Here is a 21,739-nt window from a genome sequence, read left to right on the forward strand (position 1 = left end):
TTAAGGCTGCACAGCTGCCTAGATTACACTGAAATATATTTAGCTCACCAGATTGCCTGAAAAGCATAGCACGTGCAGTTGGCGTTCTCTCCAAGGGCTATGACCAGAGTATTGCCCACAGTTATAAGCTACCGCATGGCTCCTTTGAAGCAAGCACATTTACTGTAAAGGCAAAAGGTTTGCAGTGAAAACATATTGAAAACAATACATGAACCTACATGCATCCTAAAAGCTTTCCAGAAGTCACCTATCAGTCTTAAGGGAACGTTGTAGATCAAGTCTTTCCCAAGGATTGAGCATCCCCTGCTACTCCAAATAAAAAGTCCCAGCTGTTTGCTGGAGCAGAAATATTTATTTATTTATTTAAAATATTTTTACCCCACCTTTCTATTTAAAATAGGCCTTGAGTCAGTTTAAAATGTGGATATTTATCCAGTGTCACTTTTGAAAGGAGTCTTTGCAAATCTGTCAAAGAAGCCCAATAGGACATAGGGAAAAGATTATTCTAGAACAATCAATAGTTTGGTAAAATGTTCAGTTATTTAATACATAAGTTTAATGCACCTTTTGCATCTCACGAGTATTGTCCCATGCACCTTGGTACTGACAACACCTAGCTACACTTTGGTACTGTGCATTATGAGCACAATCCTTACCCCGTTAGAACAAGTGACAAAACTTCCACTGACTTCAGTGGGGCCAAGATTTCATCTTAAGAACCTAAGAATGTCCACACTGGGTCAGACAAATGATCCATCTAGCCCACTATCCTATCTTCAAAAGTGACCAATGCCAGTGCTTCAAAGGGAATGATCAGATTAGGGCAATTATCAAGTGGTTCTTCCCTTGTCATCCAGTCCCAGCAGCTGGCAGTTGGAGGTTTACAGACACCCAGAGCATGGGGTTATCGTCTGTGCTAATAGCTATTGATGGACTATACTCCATGAACATATCCAATTTTTTTTGTACCCTATTATATGTTGCCACTGCAACATCCCCTGGCAATGTAAGAGAGAGTAACGTAGTAAGAGAACCAAAAAAGTGCCACCATAGCTTAACAACCAAGTAAAAGAAGCAGTGAGAGATAAAAAAAAATCTTTTAAAAAGTGGAAGTTAAATCCTAGTGAGGAAAATAGAAAGGAGCATAAATGTTGTCAAATTAAGTGTAAAAATATAATAAGAGAAAAACCAAAAAGGAGTTTGAAAAGCAGCTAACCAAAAATTCAAAAAGTAATAGCAAAATGTTTTTAAGTACATCAGATGCAGGAAGCCTAATAAACAACCAGAGGACCTACTGGACGATCAAGATGCTAAAGGAGCATTCAAAGATGATAAAGTGATTGCAGAAAAGCTAAATGGATTCTATGCTTCAGTCTTCACAGCTGAGGATATTGGGGAGATACCCAAACTTGAGCCATTCTTTTTAGGTGACAAATCTGAGGAATTGTCCCAGACTGAGGTGTCATTAGAGGAGGTTTTGGAACAAATTGATAAACTTAAGAGTAACAAGTCACCAGGACCAGATGACATTCACCCAAGAGTTCTGAAAGAAATCAAATGTGAAATTGTGGAACTATTAACTGTGGTTTGTAACCTATCCTTTAAATCAGCTTCTGTACGTAATGACTGGAAGATAGCTAACGTGAAACCAACATTTTAAAAGGGCTGTAGAGGTGATCCTGGCAGTTACAGACTGGTAAGTCTAATGTCAGTATGGGGTAAATTAGTTGAAACTATAGTAAAGAATAAAATTGTTAGACAGATAGATTAACATAATTTGTTGAGGGAAAGTCAACATGGTTTCTTTAAAGGAAAATCATGCCTTACTAATCTACTAGAGTTCTTTGAGGGGGTCAACAAACAAGTAGACAAGGGGGATCCCTAGAGTTAGATTTCCAGAAAGCCTTTGACAAGGTCCCTCACCAAAGGCTCTTAAGTAAAGTAAGTTGTCATAGGATACGAGGGAAAATCCTTTTACAGATTAATAACTGGTTAAAAGACAGGAAACAAAGGGTAGGAATAAATGTTAAGTTTTCAGAGTGGAGAGAGGTAACTAGTGGTGTTCCCCAAGGGTCTGTCCTGGGACCAATCCTATTCAATTTATTTATAAATAATCTAGAGAAAAGGTTTAATAGTGAGGTGGCAAAATTTATAGATGATACCAAACTGCTCCAGATAGTTAAGACCAAGGCAGACTGTGAAAAGCTTAAAAAAGATCTCACCAAACTAACTGATTGGGCAACAAAATAGCAAATGAAATTTAATGTCGATAAATGTAAAATAATGCACATTGGAAAAACTAATCCCAGCTATACATACAATATGATGGGGACTAATTTAGCTACAGCTACTCAAGAGAGAGATCTTGGAATCATTGTGGATAGTTCTCTGAAAACACCCACTCAGTGTGCAGTAGCAGTGAAAAAAGCAAATAGAATGTTAGGAATCATTAAAAAAGGGATAGAAAATAAGATGGGCTACATCTAGACTGCAAGCTTCTTTTGGAAGAAGCTTTTCTGGAAGAGATCTTCCATAAAAACTTTTTTTGAAAGAGCAAAAGCAAAAGTGCAAGAAAAAAGTGATTTACTTTTTCAAAAGATAGTGTCCACATTGATTGAACGCTATCTTGCATTTCAGTTGTGATTACCGTGGACTGAGTAGCCACCAGGGCACTTGTGCTTTTTCTTGGAGGCCTCTTCTTTTGAAAAACACTCTCTTCCACATCCACACACGCCTTTTTCCCAAAAAGCTTTTTCTGAAAAAGGGAGCGGTGGGAACGGGTAGATCCGCAGGTGACAGGCTGCTGCTGAAACTCACAAGAGATCATCTCCCCTTCCTGTCCCTGCTGCTTTTACCAGTAGACCAGATAGTCCAGGATCAAAAGATCAAGTGAGTGAGCAGCAGCCTGTCAGCTGCGGATCTACCCGTTCCCACTGTCTCCCTCCCCCTTAGGCAGTAGAGAGGAAAGGTAGATTGCGAGTCTGTTGCCAGGGCAATGTAATTGACTAGAACTTCTTGAAACAGCTGCCTGCCTCTCCCTCCCTCTCTGGTTCTGCCGCTTGCAGGCTTTGCCTGATTGAAGCAGGAGGGAGGGTTAGGCACACCCCCGCCCCCTCCCCCGCCGACTCCTACCTTCCCCTGCCCCCCCCTTTCTCCAGGCAGTAGAGAGGAAAGGTAGATTGAGAGCCTGTCGGCTGTGGATCTAGCCTGGGGCAGTATAATTGACTAGAACTTCCCGAACGCAGCTGCTTGCCTCTTGCCCACTCTCTGGTTCTGCCCCTTGCAGGCTTTGCCTTCCTGCAACAGGAGGGAGGGTTCAGCACACCCCCGCCGACCCCTACCCTCTCCTGCTCCCCCCTTCTCCGGGCAGTAGAGAGGAAAGGTAGATTGAGAGCCTGTCGGCTGTGGATCCAGCCGGAGTAAGTGTAACTGACTAGAACTTCCTGAATGCGGCTGCCTGCCTTGCCGCCTCTCCCCTTCCGCCGCTCGCAGGCTTTGCCTCCCTGCAACAGGAGGGAGGGTTCGGTACACCCCCATCCCACCCAACCCCACTGACCCCTACCCTCCCCCACCCCTCCCCCCTCCAGGCAGTAGAGAGGAAAGGCAGATTGAGAGCCTGTCGGCTGTGGATCCAGCCTGGGGCAGTGTAATTGACTAGAAATTTTCAAAACAGCTGCCTGCCTCTCGCTGCCTCTGTGGCTCTGCCGCTTGCAGGCTTTGCCTCCCTGCAACAGGAGGAAGGGTTCAGCACCCCCTGCCCGCCGACCTCCTACCCTCTCTCCGCCCCAGGCAGTAGAGTGGAAAGGTAGATTGAGAGCCTGTTGATCCAGCGGTGGCAGTGTAATTGACTAGAACTTCTTGAAGCGGCTGCCTGCCTCTCTCTGCTTCCGTGGCTGGCAGGCTTTGCCTTCTTCTAAAATGGCAGAGGGTTCGGCCCTTGCAGTGCTGTTCCCCTCCGACGAGAGCCGCCCTTCCAGAGTACCTCCTGATAGTCCGGCATTTCTGATAATCCGGCACCACCTGGGTCCCAAAGGTGCCGGATTATCGGAAGTCTATTGTATATATTGAACTGAACACAGGATTCAAGATGTGGATATACTGTGGATTTATATTGTGGCATTATCTTTTCTTTTATTATCTATCCCTTTCCCTTTTTTGACTGCCACTTCTTGGTGAGTGGATGTTTTCAGAGAACTATGAACATTGACTCCAAGATCTCTTTCTGTGCATTTTGTATGTATAGCTGGGAATTGGGTATATGTTTTCCAGTGTGCATTACTTTTGAATTTATCATCACTGAAGTTCCTCTGCCATTTTATTGCCTAGTCACCCAGTTTGGTGAGCTCACTTTTAAACCTTCTGCCTATTAATTTCATTAATTTCTGTGTTGCGTGAGTATATAGTGATCTTACTTAGACGTATCTTTTGTAAATTGTTTGTACACAGTCTTTTTAATCTCTCCTCATATGGAAGCAATCTCTGTGCCTGATAATCCTGTTTTTACTATAGTTTTAATCAATTTGCCTTTGACTGAAGTTAGGTTTAGCAGCCTGTAACTGCCAAGATTGCCTCTGGAGCCTTTTTAAAAACTGAAGTCATATTACCTGTCCTATAGTCATCAGGACACAAGCTGATTCAAGTGAGAGGTTACATGGTTCAGTTTTATATTTGTGGTTCATTCAGAGCTTTACTGGCACAGCCCTGCAACTCTTACAAAAAAGCAGTCCTTACTCACTCAGTCACTTAGCTGAAGTGAACCCCATAGTTGCACCAGATGCACTAGTTTTTGGCTTAGACAGGCTTTTTTTTATTGTAGACAAAGGTTACTTTGATTAAATAAATTTAGGGCCCAATTATCATCCCACTGTAATCAATAGAAGAGCTCCCATTGACTTCTAGGGGAACAGAATCAGGCACTCAAACAAGGAGCTCATACTTGTAAGTGAAGAGCATACACTGTTTTCCTGAGTGTCAGGGTTCTGACTTTGTACTCGTGATGCACAGTGAGAAGTGTGCATAAAGTGACCCATAATGCGTAAGGGATCTCTGTAGTCTGAAAAGAGGTGCATATTTGTTTGGATATAGTAAATTAAAAGGCTATTTTTAAAAACTTGCACATGTGGGCTGATCGAGGACATGACCTTTTGGTTTGAGCCATCTGTGTTGATTCAGCTAAAATGAAAGTGACTCTGGCAATTGTATGTACAGTTAGCAATACAGAGCTTTTTCCAGACCATATAAATCCTCTGACAACTCAGTAGAAGGACTCCAGAGTTTTGGAGATGGGCCCTTTTAGTTTCAGTCTTTTAACTAAGATGACCAGGTTGGTTTGAAATGCCTTCACTCATAGTGTAGTAAAATGTGGGTCTTAATCAGTAAACGGAGTGTGTCACCATTATGCCTGTGTGTCTGCCTCTAGGAAGGAGAAGGCTGATGTTTTTTTCAAGGATAGTCAGATATTCTCAGGAGCACTGCTAATTTAAGGCAGCCATGTTCCCTGGGCTTGGTTTACTCCCATTTATTTCAGTGGAACTCTACTTGTGCCTAAGGTGAGTACAGTAAAACCCCTATTTGAAATCAATGAGAGTTTGGGAGTATTTTTTGCTCCAGGAGGTTCTGGATCAATATCTAAGGGTATGTCTACACTAGCACCCTAGTTCGAACTAGGGTGGTTAATGTAGGCAACCGGAGTTGCAAATGAAGCCCGGGATTTGAATTTCCCGGGCTTCATTTGCATGTTGCCGGGTGCTGCCATTTTTAGATGGCGTGGAACGAGGTGTACAGATAGTTCAGAATAGGAAGCCTAATCCGAACTACCTAGTTCGTGCCGCGTGTAGCCGCGGGCACGGAGTCCGAACTAGCGGACATTTAAAAATGGCGGCACCCAGCAATATGCAAATGAAGCCTGGGAAATCCAAATCCCGGGCTTCATTTGCAACTCCGGTTGCCTACATTAACCACCCTAGTTCGAACTAGGGTGCTAGTGTAGACATACATTAACTGAATACACTTTAATGACAATTAGAGTTAACTTTCTGGCTAGGGATATCTCACTCTGATATAGCTGGGATGTGGGTAGGACTGGCTAGTGTCACTGTATTTTTTCTGTGCATTGGTTCTGCTGGAGGAAGTTAGCATAACTCAGTGAGAGACTCTGACCCCACTGCAGCTATTAACATCTGTATCAGGGATGGTTAGGTTGGACATGAGGAAAAAGTTCCTGTCAGGGAATACATTTCCTAGGAAGGTTGTGGAAATTCCATCACTGGAGATTTTTAAGAGCAGACTAGACAAACACCTATCAGGGATGATCTAGTATCAAGTCCTTCCATGAGTGCAGGAGACTGGACTAGATGACCTCTTGAAGTCAGTTCCAGTCCTGTGATTCTATGATTGGCATGTTGAAGATTAACATTGCATCCATCAGTTAAATAGAACTGGATGATAAGCTTACCTATTATACACTGTAACTGCCGTGCAGTAGTATGCATGTCAGTAAATGCAATGCAACACAATTTCCACAGTTACTGCACATGATCTTCTAGTGAGTACCTGTATAAAAAAGGTAATTAAAATATATCTAGAGTGTAGTTCTACACTGTGCAAGGTTTCCACACTTATCCTAACACTGCAAACACCAAAATAGTCACTAAAGTATGTCCCACATGTAGAGCCCTTCATATCCGTGGATATCCACTGTATATCTGTGTGCATTCACATCTGTGGGTGTGGATGTGATATCTTCAGCTAATTTTTGTGGACGTGGAATCAGATTTTGTATCTAGAACCCTGCAAATTTTTGGATATCCACTTTATATCTGTGGATATGCACATCCGCGGATGTCAATGTGGATATCCGCAGCCCATTTTTGCAGATACAAATGTGGATGCGGATACAAATATTTTATCCACACAGGACTTTGACCATATGCCACTGGTCTTACCCATCCATAATTAAATTGGTTAATAAGTAGTGTATTTTGGAGTGGAACATGATCGCCTCAACTTTATGCACCTCTCATGATCCTGGTGTTTTGGTTCTTAGATCTAAGAGAGATTCTGAATTATCATTTTTGTTTCCTCATGTTTGTATTTAAAATGATAGGCCAGATCCTCACTGGAGATACATCAATTTACAGCAGCTTGTCAGTTGGTTCTATGTATATAGGACAGATGAACACTTATAAAAGTTGTAGAATGATACTCTTCAGCTTGTACAATTATAAAATATTTTAAAATGAAATTGCATATACTGAAATCAGAGAGGTAGCCATCTTAGTCTGAATCTGCAAAAGCGGCGAGGAGTCCTGTCGCACCTTATAGACTAACTGAAGTGTTGGAGCATAAGCTTTCGTGGCAAAGACCCACTTTGTCAGATGCATGTAGTGGAAATTTCCAGAGGCAGTTATAAATATGCAGACCAGAATCAGGCTAGAGATGACAAGGTGGATCCAATCAGGGAGGATGAGGCCCACTTCTAGCAGCTGATCTGGAGGTGTGAATAGCAAGAGAGGAGAAGCTGCTTTTGTAGTTAATTAGCCATTCACAGTCTTTGAAGTTTCTCTTCAAAGACCAGACTTCAAAGAGAAACTGCTGAGCTACAGTTCATCTTCAAGTTTGACACAATCAACTCAGGATTAAACAAAGACTGTGAATGGCTAGCTAACTACAAAAGCAGCTTCTCCTCTCTTGCTATCCTCTCTCGCAATCCTCCCTGCTTGGATCCACCTCGTCATCTCTAGCCTGATTCTGGCCTGCATATTTATATCTGCCTCTGGAAATTTCCACTACATGCATCTGACGAAGTGGGTCTTTGCCTACGAAAGCTTATGCTCCAACACTTCGGTTAGTCTATAAGGTGCCACAGGACTCCTCGCCGCATATACTGAAATGATTATTTTCTCCATGTTAGCACTGAAACTTGTTCCATAAGTTCTTCAGATCACAGACACCTAAGCAAAACAAGCAAAAGCTCAGGGGACGAGGAGTACAGAACAGATTTCCCTTGCCATGGAAAGCAATGGTCCCTGCCAATACAAAAGCATAGTGTCTAGAAGAAATATGTCCAAGGTCAATAAATGCAGTATGCAGTATTCTAAATGTGTTGGCCCCAGGATGTTAGAAAGACAATTTAATATTACTAATATCTGGGTAAAGTAATATCTTTTATTGGAGCAACCTCTGTTGTTGAGAGAGACAAGCTTTTGAGCTTGTACAGAGCTCTTCTTCAGGTCTGGGAAACATACTCAGAGTACCACAGCTAAATGCAGGTGGAACAGATTGCTTTGCATAAGGAGTGTTTCAAGGGATCATTCAAGGTGAAGTGGTCTGTTCACACACATACACTCATAGGGTATGTCTGCACTTGCCCCCTAGTTCGATCTAGGGAGGCAAATGAAGATGTGTGTGTGTGGGTAGGGGGAAGCTAAGAGGTGGAGGATGGGTTCATTGGGTTACAGATTGTAATAATAAGCCATAAGGCAGTGTCACTAGTCAGTCCATGATTTTTAGTATCTACCAAAGTTATGAATTTAAGACCTTAGGAAAGTGCCTTTGGAAAGTGTTATGCAAGTTTCCTTTGAGGAGAAGGGCTGAGAGGTCAAATATAGAATGATCACTGTGCAAAAAGTGTTTACCCACAGGTGGTATGGTGTTTGTGTCTTTTATCATTTTTCTTTGTGAGCTCATTCAAAAGCATAGTTGTTTCATTTCACACCCATAATTTTTGGGACAGCTGGTGCACTGGATGAGTTACACCTCATGTTGTGATAGGCCTATTCCCTGATGAGATCTACTTTTCTGGTGGAGTCTCCTTATTTGGAGAAGGTGAGTTTAAATGTGTTAAGGTGTATGTCCTGGACTTTCTCATCAGTGCATATTCCTTGGTATTTGAGTGCATGGTTCTGGGTAACAGATTTCTTTGTCTGTATGAAGTGGTTACTAGATCTGGGAAGACAGTTTGTGGTAATTTGTGGGTTTCTTGTATAAAGGTATCTGTAGGGTCGTATTGTTGAATCTGTTTGTGGTTCAAACAGCTCCAGGAAGTTGATTATAATGTGGGTGTATTCTAAAGGGAGTTTAATGGATCTGTGGTGGATGCTAAAGTTGTGGATGGGAATCTATGAGGGAACATATGTCATCTGTCCAGAGGATGAAAATTTCATTGTTGTATCTTGGGTATACCACTTGGCTTTTGTGGTGCATTTGCCCAGACATTCTTCCTCAAGATAGCCAATGAAGATGTTGACATATTAGAACTATCTTAGTATCCAGACCTGTTCCAATGGTTTGGACAAAGTATTTGTTGTTGAATGTAAAATTGTGATGGGTGAGGATGAAATGGATGAGTTTGGTGATATGTTTGGGGTCAATATCTGAGGGTATGTCTACACTACAGAGTTAGTTCGAACTAACGGACATTAGTTCGAACTAACTTTAATAGGCGCTACACTAGCGCTCTGCTAGTTCGAATTTAATTCGAACTAGCGGAGCGCTTAGTTCGAACTAGGTAAACCTCATTTTACGAGGATTAAGCCTAGTTTGAACTAGCTAGTTGGAATTAAGGGCTGTGTAGACCCTTAATTCGAACTAGTGGGAGGCTAAGGCTTCCCAGGTTTCCCTGGTGGCCACTCTGGCCAACACCAGGGAAACTCTATGCCCCCCTCCCGGCCCCGGACCCCTTAAAGGGGCATGGGCTGGCTACGGTGCTCGTGCCAGGTGCAAGCCTGCCAGCACCCAGCCAGCAGACCCTGCACCTGGCACGGCTCGAGCCAGCCACCCGATGCCCCCCAGCCCTCCCCCTCTTCCCGGGACCAGGCTGGCAGCTCCCGGGAACTTGCCCAGGACTGCAAGAGGCGGGCACCCGCCTGGGCTAGTGCGGACATCGTGGACCTCGTCCACGATCTCCGCACTAGGCACAGGAAGGTGGCCGTCTAGGGCAGGAGAGCTGCCAGCCTGGCCACCCAGGAGCAGGAGTGCATGAAAATCAAGGTGGTCCACTGAGACCCCCGACCCTGAGCCCTGAGCTTACAATGCCCGTCCTGGGTCAGACCAAAGGTCCATCTAGCCCAGTAGCCTGTCTGCCGACTGCGGCCAACCCTAGGGACCCTGGAGGGGATGGACCGGAGACAGTGACCAAGCCATTTGTCTCGTGCCATCCCTCTCCAGCCTTCCACAAACTTTGGGCAGGGACACCACTCCTACCCCCTGGCTAATACCACTCCATGGACCCAACCTCCATGACTTGATCTCACTTCCCTTTCAACTCTGTTCTAGTTGTAGCCTTCACAGCCTCCTGCAGCAAGGAGTTCCACAGGTTGACTCTTTGCTTTGTGAAGAACAACTTTCTGTTGTTAGTTTGAAGCCTGCTACCCATTCCTTTCCTTTGGTGTCCTCTAGTCCTTCTTTATGGGAACTAATGAAGAACTTTTCTGTATGCACCCTCTGCACCCAACCCCTGCTTTTAGAGACCTCTATCCTGTCCCCCCTCTGTCTCCTCTTTTCTAAGCTGAGAAGTCCCAGTCTCTTTAGCCTTTCTTCATATGGGACCTGTTCCCAACCCCTGATCATTTTAGTTGCCCTCCCCTCTCCCAGCCTCTCTCTTCCCCTCTCCCACCTCCTTTTCCCAGTCTCCCCCAGTTTTGTTCAATAAAGACAGATTCCATTTTTTAACACAATTGTCCTTTATTTTGTACATCAAGAAAAGGGGCTAGGGAAGGGTAAGTGGAAGGAGGTGAGGGAGGAATGGGGTACGCGCCCCCAATGGGGAGGATTGGGCTGGCTCTCCGGGCTTCTGGGGGTGGAAGCTCTCCTGCAGCCCCCCAATTGTCCCCTCTCCCCAGATGGCAGCCTGCGGCAAGTGCAGCCGGGCTGATGGCCGAGTGCTGTGATGTGCCCAGTGTGGGCACTCCGGGCACACCAAGCCAGGACTGCTTTGCAAGCGGGGCACCCCTGAGAACTGTCTGTCCGGGGTGGGGGTCGGGACCCTTTAAGCGCAGCCCTCGGCTAGCCTGAGACAGCATCTCCACGCTCTAAGTCCTCCTCTGATGCCCTGCCTGCACTGCTTCCGGCCATCCTTAAGCCCGGTTCAGGGTCCACTTAATGTGGACATGCTAGTTCGAATTAGCAAAACACTAATTCAAACTAGTTTTTAGTTCTAGACGCGTTAGTTCGAATTAGCTTAGTTCGAATGAACTAATTCGAACTAAGTTAGTTCGAATTAGCGCTTTAGTGTAGACATACCCTGAGTGTTATCCAATATCTTAGAAATATTTAAGGGAGGCAGCAATATTGCCACTGTGAGGGCTGTTGGTGTATATCCGGGGTGGAGAGCCTAAGGCTCGGAGGCCAAATGCAGCTCCCAGCTTGACTGGATCTGGCCCCTCCAACATCTCCCCAACAGAGCTGGAGCACATAATCTATTAGCTGGGGCCCCACTAGGCTCTGCTATGGGAGGGGAATGTGAGGAGTGTCTTTCTCCTTCTTAGTCGGAGGCCACATCAGTGAGGGTTGTTTTTTTATCTTCTCACTTGTTTGTAACCCCCAACTGATTTTTCTGTGGGTCAGTGGCCCCTGACTCAAAAAAGGTTCCCCATTCCTGATGTACAGGGAGATGCCATCCATGGTAGCAGGAGTAGTGCTCCGAGAGAGACTGGTAATGTGGTGGAGTTTCTGGAGGAAGCAGGCCCTTTGGGTGTGTCTAGACTACAGGGATTTTTTAAAAAAAGTAGCCTTTTTTCAAAAAAACTTCCCCTGCATCTAGACTGCTGTCGACAGTAAATCAAAAGAATGAGGCGGTTTTGTTGACTGCGGTAAACCTTGTATTACGAGGAATAATGCTATTTTCGACAGATCTGTTGAAAAAAGGTATGCGTGGATGCAGGGAAGGGTTGTTTTTTTTTTCCGAAAATAAAGGCCTCCTGGAAAAAGCCCTGGTGGACACTCCTGCCAGACCTTTCACCTCTATTGTTCCTGCCTGTAGCCATCTTTTAAAGGCACAGGCACCAGGAGTAGCATTAGGGCAGCAAGCCAGCTCCAACCAGGACCCTGACTGCTTGGCTCTTGCTGGAAGGCCCACTCAGAGCCATGTCCCAGGGACAAGCCTCCCCGAGACCCTCCTGCCCCTTCCAGGGGCACCAAATGCCAGGCACCCTCCTGGTCTGCACCTGAGTTCAAAGCCTCCTTAGAGCTCTGGTCCGAGGAGGAGTCTCTTCAAGCCCCGCAGTCCAGGAGGAGGAATGCGGACAATTATGGCAGAATGGCTGATGGCCTTGCCAAAAAAGGCCACCACCCCCGCACACTAGACCAGGTCAGAGCAAAGGTGAAGGAGTTGTGGCAGGAGTATGTTTAGGCCCGTGAGTGCTGCTCCCACTCTGGAGAAACAGCACACTATTGTGCATACGATGAGGACCTGGACCGGATCCTGGGGGCAGGGGAACCCCTGTCTCCAGAGAAGGTTGTGGAGTCTGAAATGGAGACCCCTGTGCAGCAACTCCAGGATGACACCCTAGAGGACCAGCAGCTTTAAGAGGAGGAGGAGGAAGACACCAGCAGGAGCACAGTGACCCGCACCCTGGAGCCAGACACTCAGATGCAGGAGGCCTCCCAGACAACTTCAGACACCAGGAGGGAACATCAGGCGAGTGCTGTGAGGGTCCAACACACACAGGGCAAGAAAAGCGGGAGCAAAGCGGATGGTGCAGAACTGTGATGTGTCATGCTGATCACAGCCTGGGGTGGGCCCCACACATGCCCGACCCTAGGGAGAGCCATCCTACTCCTGCACCCGCATGGGTGCGAGGCACCTCCTGCTCCTGCAGACAGTGATGCCAGGTGCAGGCATGGGTTGGAGACTCTGGGATTGCAACACAGCTTCAGGCCTCTCAGAAAGCTGTGGGAACCCCAACTGTGGCCTGAGACTTGTCTGTGCTGCTTGGCCATGGTGTGTGTGTGTGTGGGGGGGGGGGGGGGGCTGCACATCTTCTGGGCTTCAGGGAGGCCGTAGCTGCTGGCTAGGCTCCATGGCAAAAAAACAATTGAAAGCACAAAAACCAACCAGGAAACAAAATGCTGTGGAGTCCCATAAAGCAGGGCACTCAAAGCAAGCACTGCAGAAGCTTTGCTGTCCCTCTAGGACAGGGGTGTCCAAACTTTTTTCAAAGAGGGCCAGATTTGATGAAATGAACATGCGTGAGGGCCGACCATTTTGCCTGACATTCTTTGAACCATTAAAATTAAATGCAAATTAACTATTTTATGCAAAGTTTATTGCAAACGGCATACTTTTCATTTCGTCACATGGATGACAAATCTAAACAGGTGTTAAATCACTCTGCCTTTCATATCTGAAGGCCAGATGAAAAAAAAAATCCAGGAAGCTGAAATATGTCAGGAACATTGTAAAGTACATTACATGTTATTGGTAATAAAGGTTGTCTGTCAACTTTTAAGTTCAAAAAATATGAACAGGAACATAACACCAAGTATACATGTTGTGTCCAAATATATTTATAACTGATTTAGACCAACTGACATTAACTGAGATTTTACAATGTATTCATCTCAATACATATGGATTCGTTGGGGGCCATAAAAGATAGATATTGCCAAATTACCTGGGGGGCCGTATTAAACCGGAACACGGGCCGCAATTGGCCCGCGGGCCGGACTTTGGACATGCCTGCTCTAGGAGGTAGGCAAGCCAGCTGCAGGAGCACAGCAATGGCTGTTCAGGAGGATCCCTGAAAGCACGCATCTCTGCAAAGATCATGTAGCAGGATCTGGAAGTAAAGGCTGCCCCCATGCCCTGGCAGAAATGCTTCCAGGTGCCCTTTTTTTCACTTTTTTGATCCGCTTAGTGCAATCTAGACACTTTTTTTCTAAAGTATCTTTCAAAAAGGCTGCTGTCAAAAAAGGCATGTAGTCTAGACATACCCTTTGTATGGTTAATGGTTTGAGGATGGTTTCTATGAATCACAATATTCCTTCAGTAGAAGTTCCATAGCCAGATATGATGTGTCTGCCCAGAATTCCTTGTTTGGGTTACTTGAGGAGCATGTAGGTGATCCCTGGGGTAGTTTCATGGGGGATGATGTTTTTAGAGTTTTTCTTGGAGTTGTCTGGTAAAGGATTTGATGATACCCTCAAATTCATGGGTAAATTGTGGGGTGAGGTTTCATCTTAGTTCTTTATAGTAGGTAGCACTAGAGAGTTGTTGTTTAGCCTCATTAATGTAGCCGTCACAGTAGAGGACTACAATAATGCCCCCTTTGCTGATTTGAGTACTAACTGATAGCTGAATTTCAAGGACTGAACAACTGTTCTTCATATTGGAGAGATTGTGGAGAAAATGACACTTGAGGTGTCCAGACAGTAGATTCTTTTTTCTTATGACTGCCAGTGGGGTTGTGATAATAAACACACACAGAAAAGTGGTAAAAGATAAAAACATCATCTGAGCTGCCGACAAACACTTCTCACAATCCATAACCCTCTAACATCCACTCCCACAGATTTCTCACCCCTATGCCCAATGCCTGGAGAGACATTAACAGGCCACTTCCACCTTGAATGTTCCCTTGAAACATTATGCTAAACAATCTGTTCTATCTTGTGCTGAGCTGAGGCACTCTGAGTATATTTCCCAGACCTGAAGAAGAGTTCTGTGTAGCTCAAAAGCTTCTCTCTCTCACTAACTGAAGCTAGTCCAATAAAAGTTATTACCTGCACTGCCTTGTCTTTCAAATGTCAACAGAGTGATTCATGCTGTTGTAAGACTTATTTATCACTATGACCCAAGGTCGCACAGGAAGTCTGTGGCAGGCAGGTTATTACTACAAGGCTCCTGATTCATAGTCCAGTGCCTTAACCAGTAGACACCTTTTCTTCCTAAAACTACAGACCATACTTCTGAAATATGATAGCCATCCAATCAATAGTTTTCTCCACACCGAGACTTGATTAACATAACTAATCCATTTAAATGTATTGCAATACAGGTAAGGTAGGATTTTCAATAACTTCAGTTTATTGAAGGCAGATTTTATTCTGTACTACTGAGATACCAAAACCATAATCTCTGCTTGAGCGACTATAGTCTAAAATTTAACATGCCAATATGCCAACCAATGTGCGACAAGTGCAGGGCTACAATTATGTTGTACTGGGAGTTCTCTTCAATATAAGATGAAGTTACTCTATGAATACAGAAACTGCATTAGAGGGATGATGTTAGCAGACACTTATCTTAAGAAGGACAGCAGCATATATACCTTGCAATTACCAGTATTCAAACAGAGGAAAGGCCTGGGACAAAAGTAACATGCAAAAAGAATTAAAATAAAAGCTCTTCTATTTGTTTTAATGGTAATTTTTGGACTTATTTCCATTTATTAACTTGAAATATCTCATTTAAAAATTATTTGAGGACTACTGATCATGTAATGCCACATAGAAAAAGGACTAGTCCCTTGAAAATAACTTGAATAACACTAGGATAAATCTTGTGTTATGCATCTTATTACACACAAGAAACTGAGTGTGCAGCAACCATGAAAATAAAAGGTTAAGAAAAAATATTGAATGAATACCATTTAAAAATTTATTCTAAATCATATTTACTGCATTTTAGTTCTAAGACACTTTCAGTCATTATAGAAACAAACCTGAATGTATAAGCTCATAAATCAGAATGATTGCAAGATGGAAACACAGTTAATCTAATTACCACATGCAGTCCATTATGGATGAGCAAAAATGTTAGGCAGACTGCTGAATTCTAGGAACAATTAAATTTTGCCTAAATGGTTTCTTCATAAACTGAATATTAGCTGTATTCATGGTATTTATTATATATTACATGGGTCTCAAATCTTGTGGCATGAAGAATAACATAGCTTCACACCTAAAGTTATATACATATCTATAATGTTAAAAGAGAGAGCTGTAAAATTGGATTGCGACAACACATCAGCTTGATGTCCATTCAGACATCCCCAAAAGTGACTTTCATTTACAGGGAAATAGAGGTGACCATAATGAAACAAAATAATATTAACAAAGTGATAGGATTACAGACTGAGCTACAAATAGATAATTTAAATGTAGCAATCTTATAGTACATTACACTTACTTTGACAGCATATTAGACACTGGAGGTTTTATTAGGAATTGTTTTTCAAACACAAAGTTTCAAGGAGTTACTTTAAGTTTTGTACTTAACAAAAGGTTCTAGTAAGTGTTCTGCTATGATAGATGATATAGAGAGATGTGCTTTCCCACTACATTTAGGCATAGATTTTCAACACCATCAAGGAGACTTTGAAAAATCTCTGGTACTCTAACTATAAAATTATGCTCTAATGGGAGTTCTCTTCAAGATAAGATGAAGCTACAGTTTGAATGGATAGCAGCATATGTACTTTTGCATATCTAAGATTGATATTTGCTAGGAGGAGATTTGGATTGCTCACAGTGAGTAAGATTATATCTTGAGGCACAGCATAGAATTTAGGGTAGGAAGAGTCCAGCTGTCTATGACCAACAGCACTGCCTAGAATTTCTGTGGACTCGTTACAGACATGTCCCTCCAAACTTAGTCTTGACCCTACAGAAGTATTTCAGGAGTGCAGCCAGCAGCTCTCTTCCTCAGTTCCTGCATCAGGAGAATTCTTATCCTTGTCCTTGGGCCTTTAGAATTCCTTTATGCTGCTCCCGATCTTTTACTAAGTGCACAGGGGCTGACCAGAAGTGAAAATGTCACCCAATAACTTCAGTGGGATAAGTCACAGAAGGAGAAAGGTTATTTGAATCTAGGTCTAGACTAGTGGATTTTCTACAGACTATCTTTAACAATTGCAAAGATGTATAATACACATAAATAAATGTAAATATATTGCATTGACTACGTGTTAAAATCTAAGGGCCTTATTCTCCTCACATTTACACTGCTTTTAGCTTGACATAACTCCATACACTTCAGCCCTCCCATTGATACTCATGGAATCTGGAGAAGAACGTAGCATTGAAATGATGCAGCTCATTATTAATATAGTGATTCTATTCTTACTGCCTGAGGAATGGGTACGTTCAGTACAAATAGTCTAATTTTAGCGATGATTGAGTTTTACAAACTGAAGTTAATCTTGTACATATACATATTTATAAGGGGCAAATGACTTTCTGAGCCCTTATTAGAGGAGGCCAGGGAGGAAGTGATACCTACTGTTAAACAATTGGGCACAGCAATTCCTAAAAAAGTGCCACCTGGACACTAGTCATAGGGCTACAGGCTGTAGCCCACAGGGAGCCAAAAAGTACAAGCCTATATCAGCACCAGCAAAGATAACAAGATTGAAGAAACACAACAGGAGTGTTTGTAGCAGAAAATAAACACAATGGGCTAGATCCATAGATGGGGTGAACTGCCTTCCTGCAGTTTGGCCACTTGACATGAACTTGAACATCTGGCCCCCAAAGCTTAGAAGTCTAATTGTTGTGATCAGAGAATTGTTGTGCTTAGACCGTTGTCTTCCATAAGTAACCAGGACAGTACTCAGTAGAAAAAATTGGTTATTCCTTAACATAAATAGCTAAAATAACTCACTAATGCCATATCTAGTTAAATTACGAGTGAACAAAACATATAGATATGCTTTTATAAACTATCAGATACATTCGGTATTTCACATTTCCTATATCAGGCTCAGAGGGTTAAAAACAAAATTAACATTTTGTTGCTCTTTTACCCTAGATTTTCAAAGGGTTCCATAGGATTTAGAGAAGCTAGTGGTTATAACTTCCATTGACTTCAATGCAATTACTGTGTCTCATTCTTGTATTGCACTTTGAAAATGTAGAGGTAATGTCAGGATAGTTCATGAATAATTTATAGCACTGAATACAAGTCATTCCTCTACTTATGAGTGAGTAAATTCATTTCACATCCTAGTGTGATCTATCAAATGTCTTGCTACAACTTTTTGCTTACACAAATAAGTAGCTGAGCATTATACATGCAGCTTCCCCACACATAAATTGCTGATAACTAAATATGATGTATGCACGTTTTGACAGGTAATTACATGGTAAATATGCTCTATGAAGACTGTATATAAGATGTTTGCAAATACAGACAATATAATTTGTATAGACTTAGTGCTGACATCAGGAGTGAGTACAGGTTGGTAACTGCTCTCATTTCAAATTCAAGGGGCCCACTTTTGCTCTAGTGGTGCAGTAGCATCTGGACAACCCAAATGTACAAGTCCAGGGCAGAATCTGAAGTCAATGGTCTTACGTGGATGTAACTGAGATAATTATTTTGCCTGTGGGATATTTTTAACACTGATGAACATGTGCTCCCCAGAAAGAACCCAGCTTGATTCTTAGCTTCCCTGGTTGTGTTAGTAGGGCTGGAAATTAGAAAAAATACTTTTTTCCTTGTAACCTCAGCAAAGGCCCAGTGACAGACACACAGACATACCATTTTTGTAGAACATTTTTCAGAGAAATCCCTCCTTTCCATGTTGAAAGGGATGGGGGGTTGCTTGAGGACATCAGAGCAAAACTATAGCCCTTGCCTACCCCACAAACACTCCCAGTGCTGAGCGGGGGCAGGGGAGGAGGGTGAGGGCTTCTTACCTATGGAGTTAGTCTATGGATTTAAATGATGCATGTATCTGTTTGGAGTACTCCCAAAGTCACAAATATTATCAGGAAATACTATCAGAGAAAGCAAAGTCACCATGTGTAGTTTAACTCTACAGCTATTCTGGTTGTGCATACCAGCAACTATAAAAGCAATCACAGCTTTTGACAAGGCAATATCTCTGTACTTTTTTTTTCTTTCTCCCTCCTACCACCCCAGCTGCACAGATGAGCAAGGAATAATATATGATCTCTGGAGTTAGTCTGTGGTGGTCTGGACTGAAGATGATACTGAGCTGAGTTAGTCATTACAAAGAAATCTGATTCCGTATGAATGACAAAATGTCTAATTTGCAGCTCAGAGCAAAGAGGGAATGTCACCAGCAGAGTCATGAAGGGCATAATCAATGCAAAGATGGGACTGGAACGGCTGTTCTTGGTCACATGCCTTTTCAGGAACAATGAAAAGCTCATGGGAGCTCATGCAGGACTTTTCCCATGGAATTATTGTACCTTCAAGAGTTCCTATTTCAGTTGCCTCATCCTGTCTTTCAAAAAGAGGAAAGGATTTTCCTTTTCTATGGTCAATATCCTTGCAAGGCTCCTTTCATCAAAGAGAAGAACTTTTAAAATTCTCACACCAAAGCCAAAACCAGAGCAAGAAATTCAAACATGAAATCGGAATGTAAATGAAGGAGCTAATTCTTCAAGTTGCTGAGTAATATTTAGAGGTATGGGGCTTACTGATGCCCACTAAAGTCAATGGGAGCTGAGGTGGCTTAGCACCTGTTGGAAACCAGCACCATGCAGCATCACGTCTTTACTGAACACAAGAAGCTGGCTGCATTTCTAGCATTGAAGCCAAAGCTTTGTCCAGGAAAAAAACCCCATATGCCTGTAAAACTCAATGGTGCAAGGGTATATTGAGGAGTTCCACATGCAAAGACCCATTTGTGCACACAGTAATCATTTACACATATACATGCAAAGACTTTCCTATTTCCTTTCTGTGACTTTCCTATTTTTTTCTCCCACTCTAACCCCTAACATGTTCTCTTCTTTTTTCCTTCTCTTTCATCAGCAAGTGCTGCTGATAAGAGGAGTACGACTCAGTTTGCAAAAATGTGCCAGAACAAACAGAATGCTCCCTTTGTCCTTCAGTGCACTTTGTGCTGTGAATCACAGTTTAGATTTCAAGACGGAAAAATCTTTTCAACATTTGAAAAATAACTCTTTAGCTGATGCTAAAATGAGCAAAACCCTGCAGATGAAAGCAGAGTTTTCCTTCTCTGTTCACTGCCATGGGACAAAATTCATTAGGTTTGCTTGAGGAACAATTATACAAACTAAAGCAGTAGAGCAGTGGTCTCCAACCTTTTTACACCCAAGATCACTTTTTAAATCTCGGAACAGGCGAAGATCTACCGCCCCACCCCTTCCTTGAAGCCCCGCCCTCTCTATTCTCCTCCTGTCCATCACTTGCTATCCCCAGCCCTTACTTATACACTCTGATAAATAGTTTATTTTTAAATAATGCGATACATACAATTAAAATCATGTGCTTATAGTTATGAAATAAATGGCCTTTTTTATTCATGCTATTTAAATCTAAAATGAAGCATTTATAATTATACATTTTGTGGGGACAGAGTTCAGCGGCTGGGGGCAGGGGAGAGGGAACAGGGTGCTGGGAGGGCAGAGGACAGGTTTCTGCAGCTGGGGGCAGGATGCCAGTGGGGACAGAGTTAAGGGAGTGGGGACGGGAATGGGGACAGAGTTCGGGGAGTGGGGACGGGAATAGGGACAGAGTTCTGTAGCTGGGGACAGGGGAGTGGGGACAGCATTCTGTAGTTGAGGACAGGGGAATGGGGACAGCATTCTGTAGCTGGGGACAGGGGAGTGGGGACAGCGTTCTGTGGCTGGGGAGTGGGGTGCCAGTGGAGGCAGAGAGTCCCCCGCATCTCCCTGCTCCCAGGATTCTCCCCCCCTCCCAGGGAAACCAGCGCACGCCTGCCCAGGGGGCTGACCCCACGCAGGGAAGCCCCGTGCACGCGCCTGCCCCGGGGCTGACTCACCCCTCCTGTGCGGTGCAGGGAGCCGATGCTCCCTCCCACAGTACACCGGCCGGCAGAGCAGTTAGCGCACTTCTGGAATAGCTGGAAGTGGCGCTAAGCTGCGGGACTTCTGAAGCCGACACTACCTCCGTTTTCTCTTGAGGTAAGTAGAGGGGCTTCTAGGGGGTGGTAGGGAAATAAGGGCGGGGCAGACAGGACGCCTCGCGAGCGACTGGTCGAGGCCTTGCGATTGACCAGTAGCTCGCGATCGACCTGTTGGTGACCACAGCAGTAGAGGCTTCCATCAGGATGACATTTTTCTGACTAGTTCCTCAAGGAGCGTGTATGGCATGAAACAATGAGTAAAATAAAAAGAAAAAAGGTGTTGAGTTATATTATCTAAAGATGACCCTAGTAACTGATTGTTACTCATAATTTTGGCATAAAATAACTGAGCTCCAGGATGAGTGAACAAGGGAGTGCTAAGGCTTCCAAGATGTAAGTTTTCACCAAAACTCCAACCTTGTTCCACAGTGGCCCTAAGATCCAAAGAGTGGGGCATCTGTCTGTTTGTCAATATGCCTATACCCTGCTCCTCTTCATGATATCAGAAATAAGCAAGTAGCTTCTTGCAGAGTGATTCCCTCTGGGTATGTCTACACTACCCTCCTAATTCGAACTAGGAGGGTAATGTAGGCATACCGCACTTGCAAATGAAGCCCGGGATTTGAATTTCCCGGGCTTCATTTGCATGAAGCCGGCCGGCGCCATTTTTAAATGCCGGCAGTTCGAACCCCGTGCCGCGCGGCTACACGTGGCACGGAGTAGCTAGTTCGGATTAGGCTTCCTAATACGAACTAGCTGTACTCCTCGTGGAATGAGGATTAGGAAGCCTAATCCGAACTAGCTACTCTGTGCCGCGTGTAGCCGCGCGGCACAGGGTTCGAACTGCTAGCATTTAAAAATGGCGCCGGCTGGCTTCATGCAAATTCAAATCCCGGGCTTCATTTGCAAGTGAGGTATGCCTATATTACCCTCCT

Source organism: Pelodiscus sinensis, chromosome 3 (genome assembly GCF_049634645.1).
Source record: "Pelodiscus sinensis isolate JC-2024 chromosome 3, ASM4963464v1, whole genome shotgun sequence".
Classification (NCBI taxonomy): Eukaryota; Metazoa; Chordata; order Testudines; family Trionychidae; genus Pelodiscus; species Pelodiscus sinensis.